The sequence below is a fragment of the Pinus tabuliformis genome, chromosome Q (genome assembly GCF_031772625.1).
Source record: "Pinus tabuliformis cultivar Carrire ecotype Pingquan chromosome Q, CPIR1, whole genome shotgun sequence".
NCBI lineage: Eukaryota > Viridiplantae > Streptophyta > Pinopsida > Pinales > Pinaceae > Pinus > Pinus tabuliformis.
This window is the reverse complement of record NC_142296.1, coordinates 989,881,465-989,901,030: the sequence shown is the minus strand read 5'-3', so window position 1 is coordinate 989,901,030 and position 19,566 is coordinate 989,881,465. Positions and strand designations below refer to the sequence as shown.

Genomic DNA, 19,566 nt, shown 5'->3' with positions numbered 1-19,566 from the left:
CAGCACTGTTTGGGATCCATGTGGCTTTATGTTTTTGAGGGTGTGCTTATCTAAGTAATTGTAAGTTCATTAGTGTTATGTGTATCATTTTCCTGTCTCTTCTTCTGAATTTGAACAAATGAGTGATTAAGGTGGAATCCATTAACTGTTATGCTCTGCCTTTGAATTTGTTTAAATTTCCATGTTTTCATCTATTTAAGGAGAATTCTTGAGACTCTCTTGCTCTCCTTAGCTCTTCACCAGTCTGATCTATCCATTCACTCAATTTAAAGTATCAAAACGATTGCCTTCCTTTCCCTAATCAGAACTCTGCAGAAACTGTGCCTCATCCCTGAGCCCAATTTGCTTTTCCCTGTTTCCAGCACAAAACCCCCAAAAACTCAAATCAAACCATTGTACTTTATACCTAGCCTAAAATTAGCTTTTATTTCAGTCATCTCGAGCCCCATCGTTTGTGTTTTTCCGAGATCGACTCAGAGAGAGCCCTCTCCTGTCCTCGTAGGGCTAGCTACGAGGTTGAGCGTGGTTTGATGTGGACCTATAACCTTGTCTCTTCATCCTGAGACAAATCTAGGCTCTCACAGACCCTAATAACATTAAGAAGGGTCTTTTAATTTTTTGGGCCGTGGACTCATTTAAAATGGTGTCAAGTTGGTGCAATCGCAGCAATCCCATGGATTTCACGAGGACAACAACAAGAACTTTAACTATTAAATCAGACCCAAAATTACTTAGGCTAGATTTTTATCAAAATTCGGGTCCGATTGGAAGGTTAAGTTCCGTGCTTGTTGCACTATCATCCTGGAATCGTGCGCTTATGGTGGATTTCAGGCAGGTAATGTGCTCAGGGATTATCTCCCCAGGTAGACCTGAAATGACTTTTAAAGGTGGTTCAATGGTCTTATCGGGTCTGAGTTATTGGTTAAAGGGTGTGCATGTGTGCCACCCGGTGTGCATGTGTGCCACCCGAAATGCCTCACAACCATTTGATCTATGGAGGAAGATCGCTCGGTCTTCGGAGAAGATTTCGTATTGTTTTGTGGGCCCTTGGCCCAGGGTATGTAATTTCGGCTTGGTAACAAAGGTCAAGTTGGCTTGTCATTTTGGTGGGCCTCACTGCCTTTGTTCTTTATGTACAAATATGCAACTTTTAATTAATTGAATAGAAGGAACCACTCTCGCTTAAGCAAAAAAAAACTATTAATGGAATGACAATTATTCTAAATTGTTAAGAAATTATGGTGTTTTTTATTTTTTTGAATTTGTACATGAAAATTATACATTGTTTTAAAAGGTAAATTTTCAAGAGATTGTAATTTTAGCTATTTAAAATATATTTGTGAGTGTATAAATGAATTGAATATTTGAAAAAATATGAAACATACAAATTGTTTAAATGAAGCTTATGATATTTTGGATTGATGGTGAATGGGTGTACATGGGTGTATTGTTAAGACACCCCTTGAGATAGGTCATTGGTTCAAATTTATAGGTGTTGAATACGCCCCCTCTAATCACTTTAATTAAATTCAGATAACATTCAAGAAATAATTGTGTCTATAAAGTACCGTGATTGCAAGACCAAATTCAACACTTTCAAGAACAACAACCAAGTAGCCTCACAAACAAATGAAGAAATCGATAGTCCCTTAATCATAAGATTATATGATCTACAATCCATGAAAGTAAAGCTGCTAGGTTTCCTAGTGGAATTTCTCTTTGTTGGGAGCCTTGTGGAAATACAAGTAGCCCCCAAATATCTCATCTAATCCTTCTCTAGACATAACATGTAACAACCCATGGATGATTTTCCATGTAAAAAAATATAAGACCAAGGTCATGGGACACATATTCCAAGCTGAATGTTGGGAAAAATATCCTAGTGGGTGTCACTTTCGGTTTATTTATGGCTAAGGAAATTGGAAAAGGCATTGGTAAAGGAAAAAATGCATTAATTGACATATTATTTATGAAATAAAGGAAAATAGGTGAAAAGGAAGGTAAAGAGACACATATTTGCATCAAGAGAAAATTGAAGGAAAAATGAAGGAAGATGAAGAAAATAGAGGCCCCAATGATAAAAATGATTCTGAGGATCAATTGCCAATATTTTTGTCAGTTCAGTTTTGGAGTTCTCTTTTATTCTCTCATTCTCTCATACTCTTGCACACTTAGAGCATTCATGGAGCATGCTTGGAGCATTCTAGTTTCACTTGGATTTGGAGAAAGAAGGAAAATGAAAGAAGGAAAGCACAAGGGAACAGTTGGATCAACAACTACAAATGGATTGCTTTGTAAGTAACAGGTTGCATGTGTGATTTCCTTATGGATGCATGGTATGTGGATGTAATTTTTTGGTTCTATGTTATCATTGGCATGGAGATTTTCCTGGATTGATAGTGGTTTTAGCCTTGCCTTGCCATTTTCTGGATAACCATTGTGTTGTGGGGTTTTCCAGTTGATTTTTTTTCTCATTGGTGCTCATAATTCCTTATGGTTGTGCATTGGAACAAACAATTTGGAAGCCCTGGAATAACTTGGGTTGAGTTACTAGCCCTAAAGCCTAGGCTGGAACAAATGCTCTAGAGCCCATGGTGGCTTGAGCTACTGGTCCCTAGAGTTGGGTTGGAAAAATGCTCTAGAGCCCTAGAAGATTGTGGCTTGAGTTACTAGTTCCTGGAGCCCTACATAGCTTGGGTAGAGATCGAGCTAGTTGGGGTTAGTGATGTCCAACCGTGAGGTGGAATCACTGGTTGAGGGTTGAGGCAGTTGGCCTTTGGAATCCTTGGTTTGGTTTTGTCTTGGTTTATTCCATGTGATCCCGCATTCATGCTTGGAATATGGTGCGGGGGTGATTGGATGAAAGAGAGATTTGGTTCAACCCAATCTATAGTCAGGTGGTACATGGAAGTCCCTGACTTAGTTGGTATTTTCATATATTAATAAGAGTTATTTTCTACTGTGATTCATGGATACTTGTAGTGATTATGTTGGTGATATTATGGCTGAGTTTACATGGCTTCTATGATGGTTATTTGCTAGTTATACGTTGGCTATATGATGTAAATTGTCTATGGCTCTTGACATGTTTGATGAATATATGAATGGTTGATGAATGCATGGAATAACAAGTGCTATTGCAACTATCTAGAGAGGGTTTAGAGCCTTCTAAGCAATTCTCGGGTGAAGACTATCAGTTTATGATCAGATATGCATTCATGACCAGTAGCTTACATATTTACCATGTGTTTAACGAAATGTATGCTAAGCACTAGGCATATCTAGGTCAAGATCTTGTTGAAGTTTGAATGTTTGGCATTGTCATCATGTAACTTATACTTCTAGAAAGTTTCAAGAAGTTATGGGCAGTGGTATGGAGGACGGAATGAAAAGATGGCACTAATCCCGGGACCACAAGCTCTATACTGAAGATTTCGGGTCACAACTACAATCAGACATTTTTGTGTGTGCGGTTGGAGGCCTTCAACTGCACCCATGCATTTTCATGCATGCGGTTGGGGGTTAAGTTGTGTGAAAAGCGGCCACATATTAGGGTTTGGTCACTTGTGGTGGTCCTTTGGCCCTTGAGTGTCCTGTAGCCTTGAGGGAAGATGTGAGTTGTTAGGTTGTGGTCAGTTGGTAGGCCCCACTTCCATAAATAGAGTTTGGAGGTCAGTTCACATCATAGTAACTCTTTGTCTTATGGTTACCCTGGCATGCCAATGGAATTGGGTAGATGTGGGTAGCGTGGTTACAAGGTGGTATCAGAGCTAGTTTCCATTCTCTTTAGGTGATATATAATACCATAGAGTGGTATCAGAGCATCCAAGTTCAAACACATGGACTAGATGTACATGGTTATGCATGCATAGTAGGTTAGACATGCATCATGGTGGTCATTATGTAGTTTGTGTCATCATGATGTTGTTGGTATGTTAAGATGTTGATACATTGTTGGCCGAGATGTTGCGGGAGATGCAAATCATTATAGCGAGGTTGCAACAATGGATCTCAGGGTAAGATCAGATTGTAGTAAATGTTTGTATGTTGGGCATGCAGATATGTTGGTTAATGGTTATTATATGCATTATGGTTATATACATGTATGTCATTCTATTGTTGTTGTGGCTACATGCATAATAGATACTAGTTGTTCAGTGCAGTCATATGCACATGCGTCAGACAGTCATGAATGGTAGTAACTTGTTATTATATGCATTTGGTCATACACATGATGAGTATGTCATTTCATTTATGATCTTGATGTTATATGTATCATGCTAATCTGGATTGGCATGTGGAGATAGTTATGGTTATGTTATTCAGGTACGAGTCAATATACTTGTGAAATTGTGTCGTATTGATCTGGACAAAATTGTGCAAATGTGATAGCCTCCCCTGAGATACATTGAGGTATGAGTTTGATTATTTCATCTATTTGGTTTTTATAACATGGTATATTTATAGGAAATAGAAGACCAGGGATGAATAATAAAGGAGTGGACTACTGTTCACAAGACTTTCCTTAGAGGTCTGACGTGAAATCTACATAATGAAAAGTGACATGATTATGTAGCATGTTTTCAGGTACAAAATGTATGAGAAATGAAAATCGGGTTTTGGAAAGTGTGGTTAAATTAAGTAGAGATTTAGAGATCAGACCATTATGGTAGTTGCCTCCTTCTACCTTGGAATGGATCATGGAAAGTAAGAAGTTAGGTTTACAAGTTGTTTGAAAGTCTGGTTAATTACATGATATGAGTATGTGTCTATAAGATTTCATGAAGGAATGATTTTGTTTTAAGATGGTTGTACTAACACTATATGTGTTGAGACAACTAATATGCACTTGAGTGCAAGTGGGTGATAGTTGTAGTATTATGACTGTGAGTTGATTATTACATAGTTGTTAGTCTTGGTAAAGGTTGATTTCAAATTAAAAGATATGATTTCTTAATCTTTGGAACATGTGACTGACATGTGTGAATAGTTGCATGGAAACATGCTTGGTATTAACATGACAAGGTAACAATTGATTTGTTTATATATCTAACAATTAGTTGATGTGATAGCATATAATAAGACTCAATTGCAGCAAGGTAAAATTTAAAAGAAAGGAATTGGGTGAGAATTCCTTTGGCTATGTTTGGAAACTACAAGTCCAAATGAATTAGTGCTTTGCGTGAGTATATGAAGTCTTCTTAACCTTGATTTTGTCTGACATTATGCAGATATGTGCTAGATTCATGAACATGTATTTGATAGGTATAACAACTGGGTTTCAGTTATAACTGGATTCGTCAAGGAATTGGAGTCCCTTGAAAGATGATATATGTACATGTTTAGTTATAGGTTAGTGTGCTTGACACAACAAGGTAAGGTAACAGGTATATTGTTACCTTTATTTATGTACTGACAGTTGTGTTTTTATAGTAGTAAGATGCAAGGGAATCAATGGAAAATGAGACTTCCATGAAATCTTGAAGAAGGATTGGGTTGATATTTCCCTTGGAATCATTGGGAACCCATGGGGTTGAGTCGTGGTGTTTGTTTCTCGTTTGTGCTTTCAATATTATGTGATTTGTTTGTGTTTGATGTGTAATTTTGTTTATGTCTGGTACATGGCCATTCCACTTTGGTTGTGGTGCCATATTGTTATTGGTTTTCATGGTAAAGTAAATTAAATGGATTTGAGGTGTCAGATGTCGTGGATATGTTGGGAATTGTTGTTCTCAATATTGTGCACGAATAAAGGGATATCTCTTAACCTTGACCTTATGATATTTGGTAATTGTGTTGTGATTATGATTATCTTGATGTCTATATATGTATGTATGTATTTATGTATGTCGTTGTCTAACATGATTGTAAGGGATCATGCTTGTGGAGGAATGATTGCTTATGCCGGTGAATGGCATGAAGAGGTTCTTGGTCTATGAGGCATAAAGTGGGTATAGTAGCCTTTACCGATCTATGAAGTTAGTATCATGTGGATATGAATTGATATTATGTGCTTATACTATGATTATTTTTATTCCACAACAGATAATGCTGAGTGATACATCAATAGAATGAAAGAAGTGTGATCTACGACATGTTGAGACAAGCATGGATAGTGGAAAGACACTAGAAACAAAGTCTCTTTGTAGAGACAGTGTGGTCGTGGGATGTGTAGTACTATTGTTGTGTACATGTTATATATGTGGTATTGTGTACATATAGTGTTGTCTGCATGTTGCATATGCGGTGTTGTGTGTATGTTGCATTATACGATGTTGTATACCTATGGTGTTGTGTACATGTTGTATATGTGATGTTCTGTACTTGTTGTATATGTGGCAATGTGTACATATGGTGTTGTGTACATGTGGTGCTCTATGCATGTGGTGTTGTGTACATGTGGTGCTCCATGCATGTGGTGTTGTGTACATGTGGTATATGTGGTGTTGTGTGCATGTGGTGCTATGTACATGTTGTGAAAGTGGTGTTGTGTACATGTGGTGTCGTGTACATTTTGTGCAGATGATGTTGTGTACACGTTGTGCAAGTGGTGTTGTGTACATATGGTACTGTGTTATCTATATTGTGTAGCTGTTATATTGTGACATGTGTATTCGTTATGTGGTACTCTATGTAGGTATGTGTATTGTGTTGTACACCATGTGTAGGTGTATGTTTTGTGTTGTACATCGTGTGTAGGTGCATGTATTGTCTGGTGTTGTACATCAGGTGTAGGTGTATGTGTTATGTTGTACATCGGGTGTAGGTGTATGTGTTGTGTTGTACACCTTGTGTGGGTGTATGCATGTGATGTACACTGTGTGTATGTATATGTGCTTGAAGAGAAGAGAAATTACTGGTTGCTTGCTAGGTATGGAAACCGATTCAGTGTGTGTATGTAAAGGATAAAGAACAAAGGTGGAAGCAAGCACTGATTGGGAGATAAGTATCAATATTTTATTTTCATTTTTTATTTTGCATGTACTCTATGACTTTGATTTATGATGGTTACATGTGATTTATAACTATGATTTATGATGGTTTATTTTTGAGCTAACCGGATGTGATATGTTATACATGATGATTTGATCAAAGAGCTAGTTTGACTTGCAACGACAGAAAGTAAACATAATTGCAAGTGTACCTTATTGACAAGCTACCAATGAGGTATGATTTGAATTTATTTTGAATATAATGGCACTTATGTGCTTGGTACAAGAAAATGTGGAAATGCCTAGGTTCAGGTGGTTGAAAATGCTCAGTTTGGGTGGTTAGAACTAGTTGTGAGAGTGTTAACAATAGGAGTGAAAGGAATTAGAACATGCAACAATGTTGGTAAAACATTCAAGAGCAGGGCCATTGTGGGACATTGGGAGTGAATAATTTCCATTGATTTCCATGAGCATGCTATGATTGGTATGATGGTTTTGAGGCAGGGATATGCCTTGGTTTTTGGACCTTTCGATGCAAGGAAACCTTGCCAAAGGATGGATCACCTAAGAGAATGTGTAGCAGAGAAGGGGATGCCAACAAAACGTAGAAGTTGTGTGACTGCATGGAAGGGGGTGATTGGATTTCCTGAGGCATTGTGTAGTAGAAAAAGGAAGGCTGGGGAATGAATTTTTTTTGTCATTAGCATTACTAGATGGAATTAGAAGCACATTGGGAATGTTCCCTAAAACAATGAGTAGATAACTATTAGAGGAAAAGTGAAGATGAAGCTTTACTATTAGGTATAAAAGGTTTTAGGCATAAAAGGGTTTGAGAAATTTGATGGCGACATATATAATATATTGGGAAGTTATTATTTATTACTCCTTTATCAATTAAGTAAGTCCAGGAATGACTCCTTGCCTGATGAGGTAAGTATTAGAGAAACTTCCTCAATAAGAAGGTAAGCATTAGATTGACTTCTCGATTCCATGAGGATCATAGCACTAGACATTATATGCAAGTTTGACCTTGGCAATGGATTCTAGACTTTCTAGGAAGGAGGTGAATCGTAGTATTACTTTGAGGGGGGGTGTGAGCCTCTAGATTACCTTGTTAGCTGATGTGGGAATAGTATCCTTTTATTTTCCGATGAGAGAAAATGTGCACATGTATATGTGTATATTATTGTGAATACTATATCAAGTTGTGATTATAAAGATCCATAGATAGTATGATTATTTGTTGGTTGAAGAAGATGTGCATGAGTATATATGTGGTTACTATTGTAAATATCGTAATGAGCTGTGTTATAAGCTCTAGTAAATGGTATGTTGGTCATGGTTTTCAATATTTGTTTATTGTAAATACTGCAATGATTTGGATTATAAATATCCATAGGTAGTTGTTTTGGTTTTAACGATTTCCTGGTCATAGGTGTCATAGAAAACCAAGGACGGTGTTCCTCCAAGGGGGAGGGGCTTATAACAACCCTTGGTTGATTTTCCATGTAAAAAAATATAAGACCCAAGGTCATGGGACATGTATTCAAAGTTGAATGTTGGGAAAGATATCCTAGTGGGTGTCAATTTCAGTTTATTTATGGCTAAGGAAGTTGGAAAAGGAAAAGAGGCATTAATTGGCATATTATTTATGAAATAAAGGAAAATAGGAGAAAAAGAAGGTGAAGAGACACAAATTTTCATGAGGAGGAAATTGAAAGAAAAATCAAGGAAACTGAAGAAAATAGAGGCCTCAATGATAAATAGGCTTATGCGAATCAATTGCTAGTCTTTTTGTCATTTTAATTTTGGAGATCTCTTTTATTCTCTCATTCTCTCATACTCTTGCACACTTAGAGAATTCTTGGAGCATTTTAGTTTCACCTAGATTTGGAGAAAGAAGGCAAAGGAAAGCATGAAAATGAAAGGGAATAGGTGGATCAACGCTACAATTGGATTTCTTTGCAGGGAATAGGTTGCATGTGTGATTTCCTTGCTGATTTATGGATGCATGGTATATGCATTTGATTTTTTGGTTATGTGTTGTCCTTGTTATTTCCTAGATAGCCATGGTGTTGTGGGTTTCTCCACTTGATTGTGTTTCTGATTGTTGCTCATAATTCCTTATGGTTGTGGGTTCAAAAAAATGCTTTGGAAGCCCTGGAACAACTTGGGTTGAGTTACTAGTCCCTGGATTTGGGTTGGAAAAATGCTCTAAAGCCCTGGAAGGTTGTGGGTTGAGTTACTAGTTCCTAGAGCCCTGGAAAACTTGGGTAGAGACTGATCTAGTTGGTGTTAATGATGACCGACTGTGAGGTAGAATCACTGGTTCAGGGTTGAGGTGGTTGGCCTATGGAATCCCTGGTTTGGTTTTTTCTTGGTTTATTCCATGAGATCCCACATTCACACTTGGAATATGGTGCAGGGTGATTGGTTGAAAGAGAGATTTGGTTCAACCCAATCTATGGTCGGGTGGTACGTGGAAGTCCCTAACTTGGTTGGTATTTTCATATATTAATAAGAGTTATTTTTCTACTGTGATTGATGGATACTTGTAGTGATTATTTTGGTGATATTATGGTTGAGTTTCCATGGCTTCTATGTCAATTATTTTCAAGTTATATGTTCATTATATGATGTATATTTTTTTATGGCTCTTGACATGTTTGATGAATGTATGAATGGTTAATGAATGCAAGGAGTAACAAGTGCTATTGCAACTAGCTAGAGAGGGTTTAGAGCCTTCTCAGTGATTATCAGGTGAATAATATCAATTTATGATCAGATATGCATTAATGACTTGTAGCTTACATGTTTACCATGTGTTTGACGAAATGTTTGCTAAGTACTAGGCCTATCTAGGTCAAGATCCTGTTCAATTTTGAATGTTTGGAATTGCCATCATGTAACTTATGATTCTAGAAAGTTTTAGGAAGTTCTGGGTAGTGATCTAGAGGCTGACCTGAAAAGGTGGCATTGATCCCAGGACCACATGCTCTATACTGAATATTTTAGGTCACAACCACACTTAGACAATATTGTGTGTGCAGTTGGAGGCCTTCAACCACACCCAAGCCTTGTCATGCATGTGGTTGGGGGTTAAGTTGTGGGAAAAACATCCCAACTTAGGGTTTGGTGACCTGTGGTGGTCCTTTGGCCCCTGAGTATCCTGTAGCCTTGAGGGAAGTTGTGATTTGTTAGGTTGTGGTTAGTTGGTAGGCCCTGATTCCATAATGGATCTTGGATGTTGGGTTATATCATAGTAACTCTTCGTCTCATGGTTACCCTGGCAGGTTGGTGAAATTAAGTAGATGTTGGAGTGGGGTTATTGAACCATCTTCACTCCCAGAGACTTGATTTTATGGGACATTAAGAACATGGGTTTGCTCACTCTGACAGCTTCCACAAAGTATGTTTCAACATGGTATATAACATCCTCGATTACATCTATACCATCATGTTTCAATTACCTCAAACACAGGCAATTGCTCAATACATTAAAAGAAAAACTTCCCTTTACTCTCAAATTCACACACAAAGATGGGTGTCTAAGAAAATACCTACATAGTGAAATGGAATTCATGATGAAAGGTACCAAGGTACTATGTTACCTCTTTTGCATCATTTAAATCTAGAGAAACCTATGTAGACACAAAGAAACAAATTCTACAATAGGTTTGTTTCAACTATTCCATTGGTGATAATATTAACATGAGATGATTCATCTTCATGGATTTTGGTTCTATTTGATATACATGTGTAAAAATATACACTAATGATCTTTCAATATATTAATAAGGGACTAAGTGTCAATGATCATCTGAGTTGCTTCAACACATATCTGTTTTCCAAACAAGGGTTCACCCAGGGTTGGTTAATGAAGAGACCTGTAATCCAACACAGAAAGAGTGTAGTTTCTCTCCCCATTGTTTTGCAGCATTGGTAGCAGCCAAATGTGTGATCCAAAATGACTGCAACTAAGGATGAATCAAGCCCTCCTGATAAGAGTACTCCAAATGGAACATCAGTCATCAACCATTTTATGACTACCTGAATCATTCAAACATATCATATCACTATTTTCACATGGATAAAAATTGTGCTATATTTTTTTTATGCGACCACACCAAGGTTAGAATCGATATGAGAAAGCAGCACGAGGATGACAATGGACTATACTTTCTCGAATGCTCGTCTTAAAACCAAAGGGTCATATGGAGTGGACGGTATAAGATTTTCTGAATACCAAGGTGGGTTGTACCATCTCTGCAGCATCCTGCAACAATCAGTTAACAAAAGAGTTTAAAATCATACTTTATTATATGCGTTGCAGAACTCAGAATGACTAAATCACATAATTTCAGTGTCAAGAAGAAACCTTTATTTAACTTGTTTTTTGGAGTATATATTCCTAGGGGAAAAGTTTCAAAACCTTCACAATCATCATGCAAAGCTTTCATCTCCAATGCAATTCAAACAGATCTTGCAATAATTTTTCAATACATTCCAAATATTATAGGTGTTTTGGATGTTAATCAAGCCGAGCATGGTCGAGATGACTGTGGAAAATAATACCACAGTAGGAGTGTAATATAAGAGAAAAGTTAGAAATAGGAGAGTTATCATTACAACAGTGGCCATTACTACGTTTAAGAATATTGGTTTACATCATGCATTGAAATTCACTACAGACCTTGAAAATTCAATTGCAACCAATTTGATAATTTTAGAAATTTGACTGATAGGAACTAAGTTAAAATCACATCTCTATAAAATTATTTCCAAAATATTCAGGAATTTTCAATCAACATTTCTTTAACCCAAAATCATTTGTACCCTGATTTTAGACTTTTTCATTGAGAAACCATGATTGCATTCCCACAATAGTAGGCCTGCATAATTTTCATAAACAGAATAAAAGTCCCAATGAGTAGAGCTACAACCTTCGATGGCTTTGAAAAATACTACTCTCTATACTCTTGAATTTATTTTGAAAGAATTTTTTTTGCATTGGATCATGCAACCTCACATACTTAATAATGAAATAAACTAACTAAAGAACGATGAAAGAAAGGAACAAAAAACCTGAATTTATTATTGCAAAGAGAGAGAAGGAATTGATAATAACATATCCCATCCCTGTAGAATAATTTTCAACTACTTGTGTATAATTGGCAAGAAAGAATCACTGGGACTAAAGATTCACAGGCTTATTTTTACCAAATTATCTTGTGAAAAATCTGAATGTGGAGAAAAAAATTGAACAATGTGGAAGTTGAGCAGACAAATGAGAGTTTCTGGTTCAAATAGATTCATGTGCTTGTTTCTACCAAATTAATTTGTGAATAGAACAAAGCATAAAGTGCACAATATGGAAATTCAACACAAAAACGTGAGTGTATGATTAATTCATGTCTTTTGTTTGAAATAGTGAGATAACCAACCATATTAACAAATACATATCTCTAAAATGCTTTAACATAAGGTAATTTTTAGTGTTTGCTACATTTTGTCTCCCTCTGAACATTGAAATCAACAATCGCCACTGGCAGACCAAGGTTGTTGGAGAGTACGAAATTTATGGTATATTGATGCAAGAACTTGGAGGGCGAAACATCCTGAAGTATGATCGGTTCATTTAATGGCCTGTGAGATGTGTCGTAACAATAGCCTTTGGAGCTTTGATGGGGCAGCGTCGTTGACATCATCCCTCAAAAAATTAAAAGCCAAAGTGAAATTTATCAATTACATAAAATTATTGTCAAATTTTTTGTATGACACTCTTCTAATACCACCTCATCAATAGTGTATGTCACTAGTAGTGACATAATAAATGTTACATTATTAATCAATTCAAACCACACAGTTGATGACACACACAAATTTCTCCTTCTTTTATACATCTATCATGGACATACACTACACTTCGTTTGAAAATAATTAAAAGCTATAGAGATAAAATCTAAATTTCTCTTTTATTTATTTAAATGGATTTTTTTTCAAGAAAAGAAATTAGTTTTCTTCTCAATTCTAGGGCTAGAGTGAATTTGTTGGTATAAGGCCAAACTATAAGTATACTTAAGAGTTTGACAAGGGTCTAAGCCAATACAACACTATTCATAGGCAAGAGGCCATTACATCAATATTTATCAAGCTATTATAGCTCATCATGTTAGTAGTGAGGATTTGAACCTAGGTAGGAAAGATAACAACCATTCCACATAAGCACCCAAAATAACTCCAATTGACATTTAAATATAAAATTATACTAGACTTTGCATTAAAAACTATAGATAAAAAGTCTAAATTTCACTTGTATCCATTTAATAGCCAGCCTAGATCCATCTTAACCCCGGATATATCAAGTGTCGAGAGGGATCGAATCTCTCGACGTGCAAATCTCTTTTTTGAGTGCAGAACTTGAGGAAAGGTCTGCATTTTGAGAGATTTGATCGCTCTCGGCACTTGATAGATCCGAGGTTAATATGGATCTAGGATGGTTTCAGTCGTGTGTGGGCATACAAAAATTATTGAACATCTAATTATTTTGATCATTTTAAATATGCTAAATATGTCTAAGATTAGTTTGGTCAATTTAATTTAGCTTTGATGAAATAAAAATTTTAACTGCAAATTGGCAATGTAACAATGTTGAGTGATAGAAAATGTGAATAATAAGAATATAATCAATTACAAATAATCTTCATTACGATTAATCTGAAACTATTTTCTTTTACTATTCTTATTGTCACACCTATTAGTTATTTTCTATTACCGTGTTTGAATGCAAAGTGATTAACAATGTTGAATGATGGAAAATGGGAATAATAAGAATGTAGCCAATTACAAATAGTTTACAGTTTCAGGAAGAAGACATTTCGGGTAAGTGAACATTTAATTTAGGATGAAAATTCGAGTATTGTATTTATGGTTGAATTACTGTAACACAGAAGTCGATTCACGTCATTAATATTGTTTATGTGCTTACACTAAGAGAGTGTGTGTGTATGTTTTGGGGGTGAAATAGAGATATATATGGAGGGGGGGGAGAGAGAGAAGAAGATAGAAACAAAGACAGTGTCACACGGAATTTGTCAAGGGTGCGGACACGACTGACCTTCCTAGAAGTCTAAGACGTTCTAATGACAAACAAGACAAAATGGAGTGATCTTTCTCTAAATACACCTTTTACAACATGAAAACTACAAGTGTTTAGGCTTACCTTATTCCAAAACGCTGTTGTTGAAGTCCGTTCTTGACGATCCGGATGAGCTCCTCCTTCAAGTCAATTCCTGCAACCACAAACAATCAAACAATTACCAAGCACTTGCATTTCATATAATAAAACATATATCCAACATGCAGACCAAGGAACACATGAAATAACTCATTAACACAAGCTATTGAGAAAAATAAACCAGTTTGTATTAATAACGAAACAAAGAAACTCTTACAACCTGGCCTTGGTGTTGTGCAAGTTCCTCCCAGGGTCCATCAAGGGTTTTCCTCTACTTTGACAAAGCTCACCCTCTCCCAAGTAGAATCAAGTGAAGACAATCTCTCCTCACAAAGGCTCTAATGGGAGACCTAAATCCTGCAGCATTTACCCAAAGAAAATGTATAGCTCCAACCTCCTCTCCTTCTGGCTCAATGCCTTTATTTATAGTGCTGTAAAGAGGTTATTCAGGTTCACTATCAATGGGATCATCCCCCTCTTTGGGTGGGATAGCTCCCTTATTGATGGGATAAGTTCCCCCTTAATAGAGATACATGAACCAACTGGAGGCGCATCCATTTCATCAAACCGACCTCTAGAATGTTCTAGAAGTAACCACAAGTAACTTTTTCAAGATAAAACTCGCGCATTTTGCCTTTTACAGAGGGACGCACCTGTCCCTTAACATACAGAGCGTCCATGGACGCAGATTTTGTGAACATGGTCAGCGTCCCCGCAGGTAAGGCTAGAGAGAACCTGCGACCCCAGAGATAAACATAGTTTTTACAAGACTTTCTCTCTTCTTTGAGTTTGAGATGGATAACAGAGGCATGAGACTTGCCTAAGAGGGTAGCATGACTGTTGATTTGAGCCATACTAACTGTAAGTAGTCAAGGTGACATTTTTTAGTGTAACAGATTGCCCCCTAAAGTGCGAAGCCTGGAATAGAGTAGGGTTTTGTAATTCTAGGAAGGGTGAAGCGCTTTATCATTTCAAGGATTGTCTTGTGGATGGCCTGGTTGGAACCTGCAATTTTCAACACAAAATACATGGATAAGATTATATCATCACTGAGGTAGGCATTCCCATACTCAGATTCAAAACTTTAACTAATGGACTAACTATTCTGATACAGGAATGATCTTGCAGTACATCATTTTAATAGACTTTTGTAGACACAGTATGGACGCAGCCATCTGTTTATGATTAGTCTACATAGATAATGAATACAAAACTCCTCGCAGCCTGGATGGTAGAAACTAGATCCAGGGTCTTCACTTCTACTTCCCGAATTGGTACGATTCTAGCCATGTGATTAAATGATTCGATGTCGAACATGTTAGAAACCACTTGATTACCAGTCGATGATGTAAACTGTTAACAAGCGTGAGAGAGACCACCAGTAATGTCAATGGTTCTCAAAGTACCAAGCACAACCCGTGAAATGTGAATAGATGTTTTGATGTCGAACACTTCACGGAATCCTCTGATCGAAAGTCAATGATGTAAACTGACGTCAAAGGCGAGAAACCTGCCATTGATGCATGCAGACTTCAAGGTGCTGTCGATTCCTAAGTCATCTTTCTAGATAATGTGTCGATGTCGATAGAAAGCGACCCGTTGCAGGCAAGCCCGCAACACGAAATCATTGTTCAAGTTGAAGAAATGTTGCTGTAAGGACTGACTCAGGGATGGTCAAATGGATGACAAGTATTTGGCAGATGAAAGTTTTTTGCTTGCAGACCTCTTGAACACATAACGACACAACAGATGGCTTGGTGACGAATAACTCAAAGTTAATCCCCGAAACCCGGTTAAAGACTTTCAAAGTGATTTGGTCAACTGTGAGGTAAAAGATTTCCCAACCCAGGTGAATGAAAAGTGTCGTGTTCAAGAGTGGTAATAAAGTTTCTTCTGAGACAAAAGGTGACAAACAGGTTCATTCTTCTCTCTTTTCCCCCACCATTTCTGGCAAGTACCTCTTTATTTTTAACAAGCTTGAGGAGGATAACATATGCTTGATTATAAGCTCATCCTTCGGACGAGTCCAACCTAGTTTAAATTCGAACCCTAGGAAGGAGTGGTTCGTTCCTGTTTGTAATTGAACAGGTCCTCTACTGTAAAAGTTTAACGAGCCCAGTATAGGAGAAACTCGGCGTTTTTCAATTTTAGAGAGTCTGAAAAAACTAAAGGAGACTCCACGTTGAACTTTTTTCGTATATTTGTGTCCCTCAAGCCCGAAAAAGTATAAAATAATACCTGGGGGAACCGCTTGATCTTGCGACCAAGGAGTACTTTCATAATAGTGTCGTTAACCTGAAAAGTAAAAAGCGATCAAGGACACGTCGTTTTATTTCCTTATCGAGTTCGAAACGACAAAAACCCGGCAATCTTTTCCTGATTTTGCGGTCAGAAAAGAGCTAAAAGGGGACCGTCTTTTAATTCCGTTTTAACGAGTGAAAAAGAAACACTCGGCGATCTTTTCATGTTTTAGGAGTCAGAAAAGGGCTTAAAAGATGACTCTGATATTTTTGTTTGTGAAAAATTACAATTTCCCTCGAAATCCCTTTGTCCTGCACAAAAGCAACACATTACTCATACCTGTTTAAAATAGGCAAAAATACATTCAAAAACATCTTTTCATGGTAAAAAATGAACTAATTCATCCAAAAAACCTATAAAAAGACCTTTTACCATATCATTTTTACCGTTTCACTGTTGAGGTTGAAAAAGGAGCTTTTGACAAGAAACTTCCCGTGGTCGCTGCGGAAAATCTGACCGTCGGAATCGAACGCCGTCTCATCCAGGTATTTTACACATCCTACTCTGCATTTCTATCCGTTTAGAATCAATTTTTAGGTTTTAGTTTCATTTTTTGGGGGGGTTTTGGTTTTGGAATGCGCCTCTCGGCGGACGCAGGTGCCCTTCGGGTGACCTGCGTCCCCCGACTTTTTCTCATACGGGAAAACGGTCGGAAGACGCAGCCCGCCTTCAGGCCAGCTGCGTCCGGGCGCCCTGTGCTACAAAGCCGGGGTGCGTCCTCCGAGAAACGCGCATTTCAAAACCCCAACTCTCTCAAAAAACCACCAAAAATTCCCAAATCAATTTCTAATTGCTTTTTTTGATATGCAGGGCATTAATCATGTTAGACTGGAGAGAAAGAGAGCATGTAGAGGAAGATGAAGCTGCAATAAATCATCAACCTTCCCTGGATGCCCTAAGAGCATGCGGATTATACAAATATTGGACCATACCGGGCATGAGGGGCCAGGTAAGATTCTTGGAATGGCTGGTTGAGCGATGGAACGTACAAGAACAATGCTTTTACATAGGAGGGCACCAGCTCGAGATAGAGCCCTCGGATGTATACTTTCTCACTGGCTTGCCAAACAGAGGTGAGCAACTCAGTCTTGCGGGGACTAGGCCGGGTGGCCAATCCCTTGATAGTCTCCGCGAGGATTGGTGCACACGTGGGGCTCACCATTCAAAAGGCATAGAGATAAAACACATCACTCTACCGGAACTCAAAGTCATAGCGTTCACGGTTACCAGAATTTGCGGCGCGGCCGCTTTACACATTGCTTCCGGATCCCAAATGCGGATGGCAATTGACTGTTACCAAGGCACCATTTTCAACTGGTGTGAAGCTGTGTCGGCTCATATGAAGAGCCAACTGACCAAGGCAAAGAACGGACGACTAAAGACTTTTGGATATGGGCCTATAGTCGTGAGCTTTGCCTTGGAGAGAATTCCAATGCTGATCCCTCAGCAACTCACTGTTGATATCTTGGGTCCTCGGCAGCCAAAGCTGATACGATGGGTTGCGGTGATGGCCCGGCATCCTGACGAGGGCGCGACAGTAGTTCGATTCTCAGATAGTTATTTTGACTGGTTAGAGGGCCAGCTTTTTGTGATACAGGACTTTCCGTATGCCGGAATGGATTTCAGAGGTGATCCGGACATGGTTCTTCCACAGGGAGAACAATGGGATGACAGAGGTACTTTTTATTTTCACAAGTTTTCTAGTTATGTATTTTTTGTATGTTTTATATATATCGTCTCAAAATTAATAGTAAATCTTTCAAAATGCAGATGTTGGTCCACAGCGTCCAGCCAACCTCCGGCCTTATGATAGACTACATCCAGCTGCACCGGTACCGGCCCCACAGGATGCGACAGCAGAAGTACTAGCTGAGTTGGAGCATGATCTAGAGCGTCTCACGGCAGATATACCTGAGACTACTATGGACGACATTCCTATCAGGCTTCAGCGCTTCGTAGTCGCGGTCCCTGGACCGTTTAGGAGATTTTTGCGTAAGGTAGCCCGCGCAGTGGTGTCGTACAGAGAGCACCACCAGTGATTGACTAGTCACTTTTGTAGTCACATGTGACATTTTTGACTTTTTGTACTATCATTTTGCCGATCATAAGGTGTTTTAAACCTATGATCGAAGACGATGTATATATTTTTTGACACACTTCTATCTATATATATCACTATTACCGGCTTATCTTGTTTAACATATGTGATGAAATGTTTTTAAATTTACTTGCATGATTATCATAAATGTCTGTCCAACATTCGAGAAGCAATTGCATCTGCTAATGTATTCAAAGACCTTGGAATATGTTGATATTCAATGTAATCAAATTCACGTTCCAAGAGACGCACTCTCAAAAACAACCTTAATAACACAGGATTTCTAATGGCATAAACTCTATTAAGCTGTAATACAACAAGTTCAGAATCTAACCTCACTATCAAACGTCGAATTCCAAATGAAATAGATTCGGATAATAATTCAACCACTGCACTGTATTCTGCAATGTTATTCGTTGTTTGACCGAGGCTTACCCCATGCATAGAAACTAACTCGTCAGAGGGCGAATAGATAACCCAAGCTGCGGAAGAGATATTCCGTGTATTACGACAAGCACCATCAGCAAATCCAATGTATGTTTGGAGAGGCGTCGACATCTACAATATCAAGAGTAAAACCAAGATAAGCCAGAATAATGACGAAAAACCACACTCGCTAAGCTAAGCACACTGACTAAACTAACACACTTGCTAGCTAGAAAGGAAATCTAACCTATCTAAAAATTTCTCCATACCCATCATTTTAAGCATAATACCTCTTTAGGTAAAGTCCATTTCTGGGTTTACCCAAAGAGTCCCCATCAAAATCAACTAACTCATAAGCCCCTTTTGCTAGCTTTCGCTTTACAATGTAGGGCCCATGCCACATGGGAACGAATTTTCCGGCACCTAGTTTATCGTTAGCTTGATCATATAATAGTACTAGGTCTCCTTCCGAAAAACTTCGAGGGGTTACATTTTTATCGTACTGAGCTTTCATTCGTTTCGCGTGAGTCTCGATAGCTAAAGTAGCGTCACGTCGAGTTTCATCTAATTTA

The 19,566-nt window shown here is 37.9% G+C and overlaps 1 pseudogene; it reads right to left on the bottom strand.

Moving 5' to 3' along the window:
* Positions 1–1,694: 1,694 nt before the first annotated feature.
* Positions 1,695–19,566, bottom strand: part of LOC149222800 (asparagine synthetase [glutamine-hydrolyzing]-like) — an 80,284-nt pseudogene continuing 62,412 nt past the window's right edge.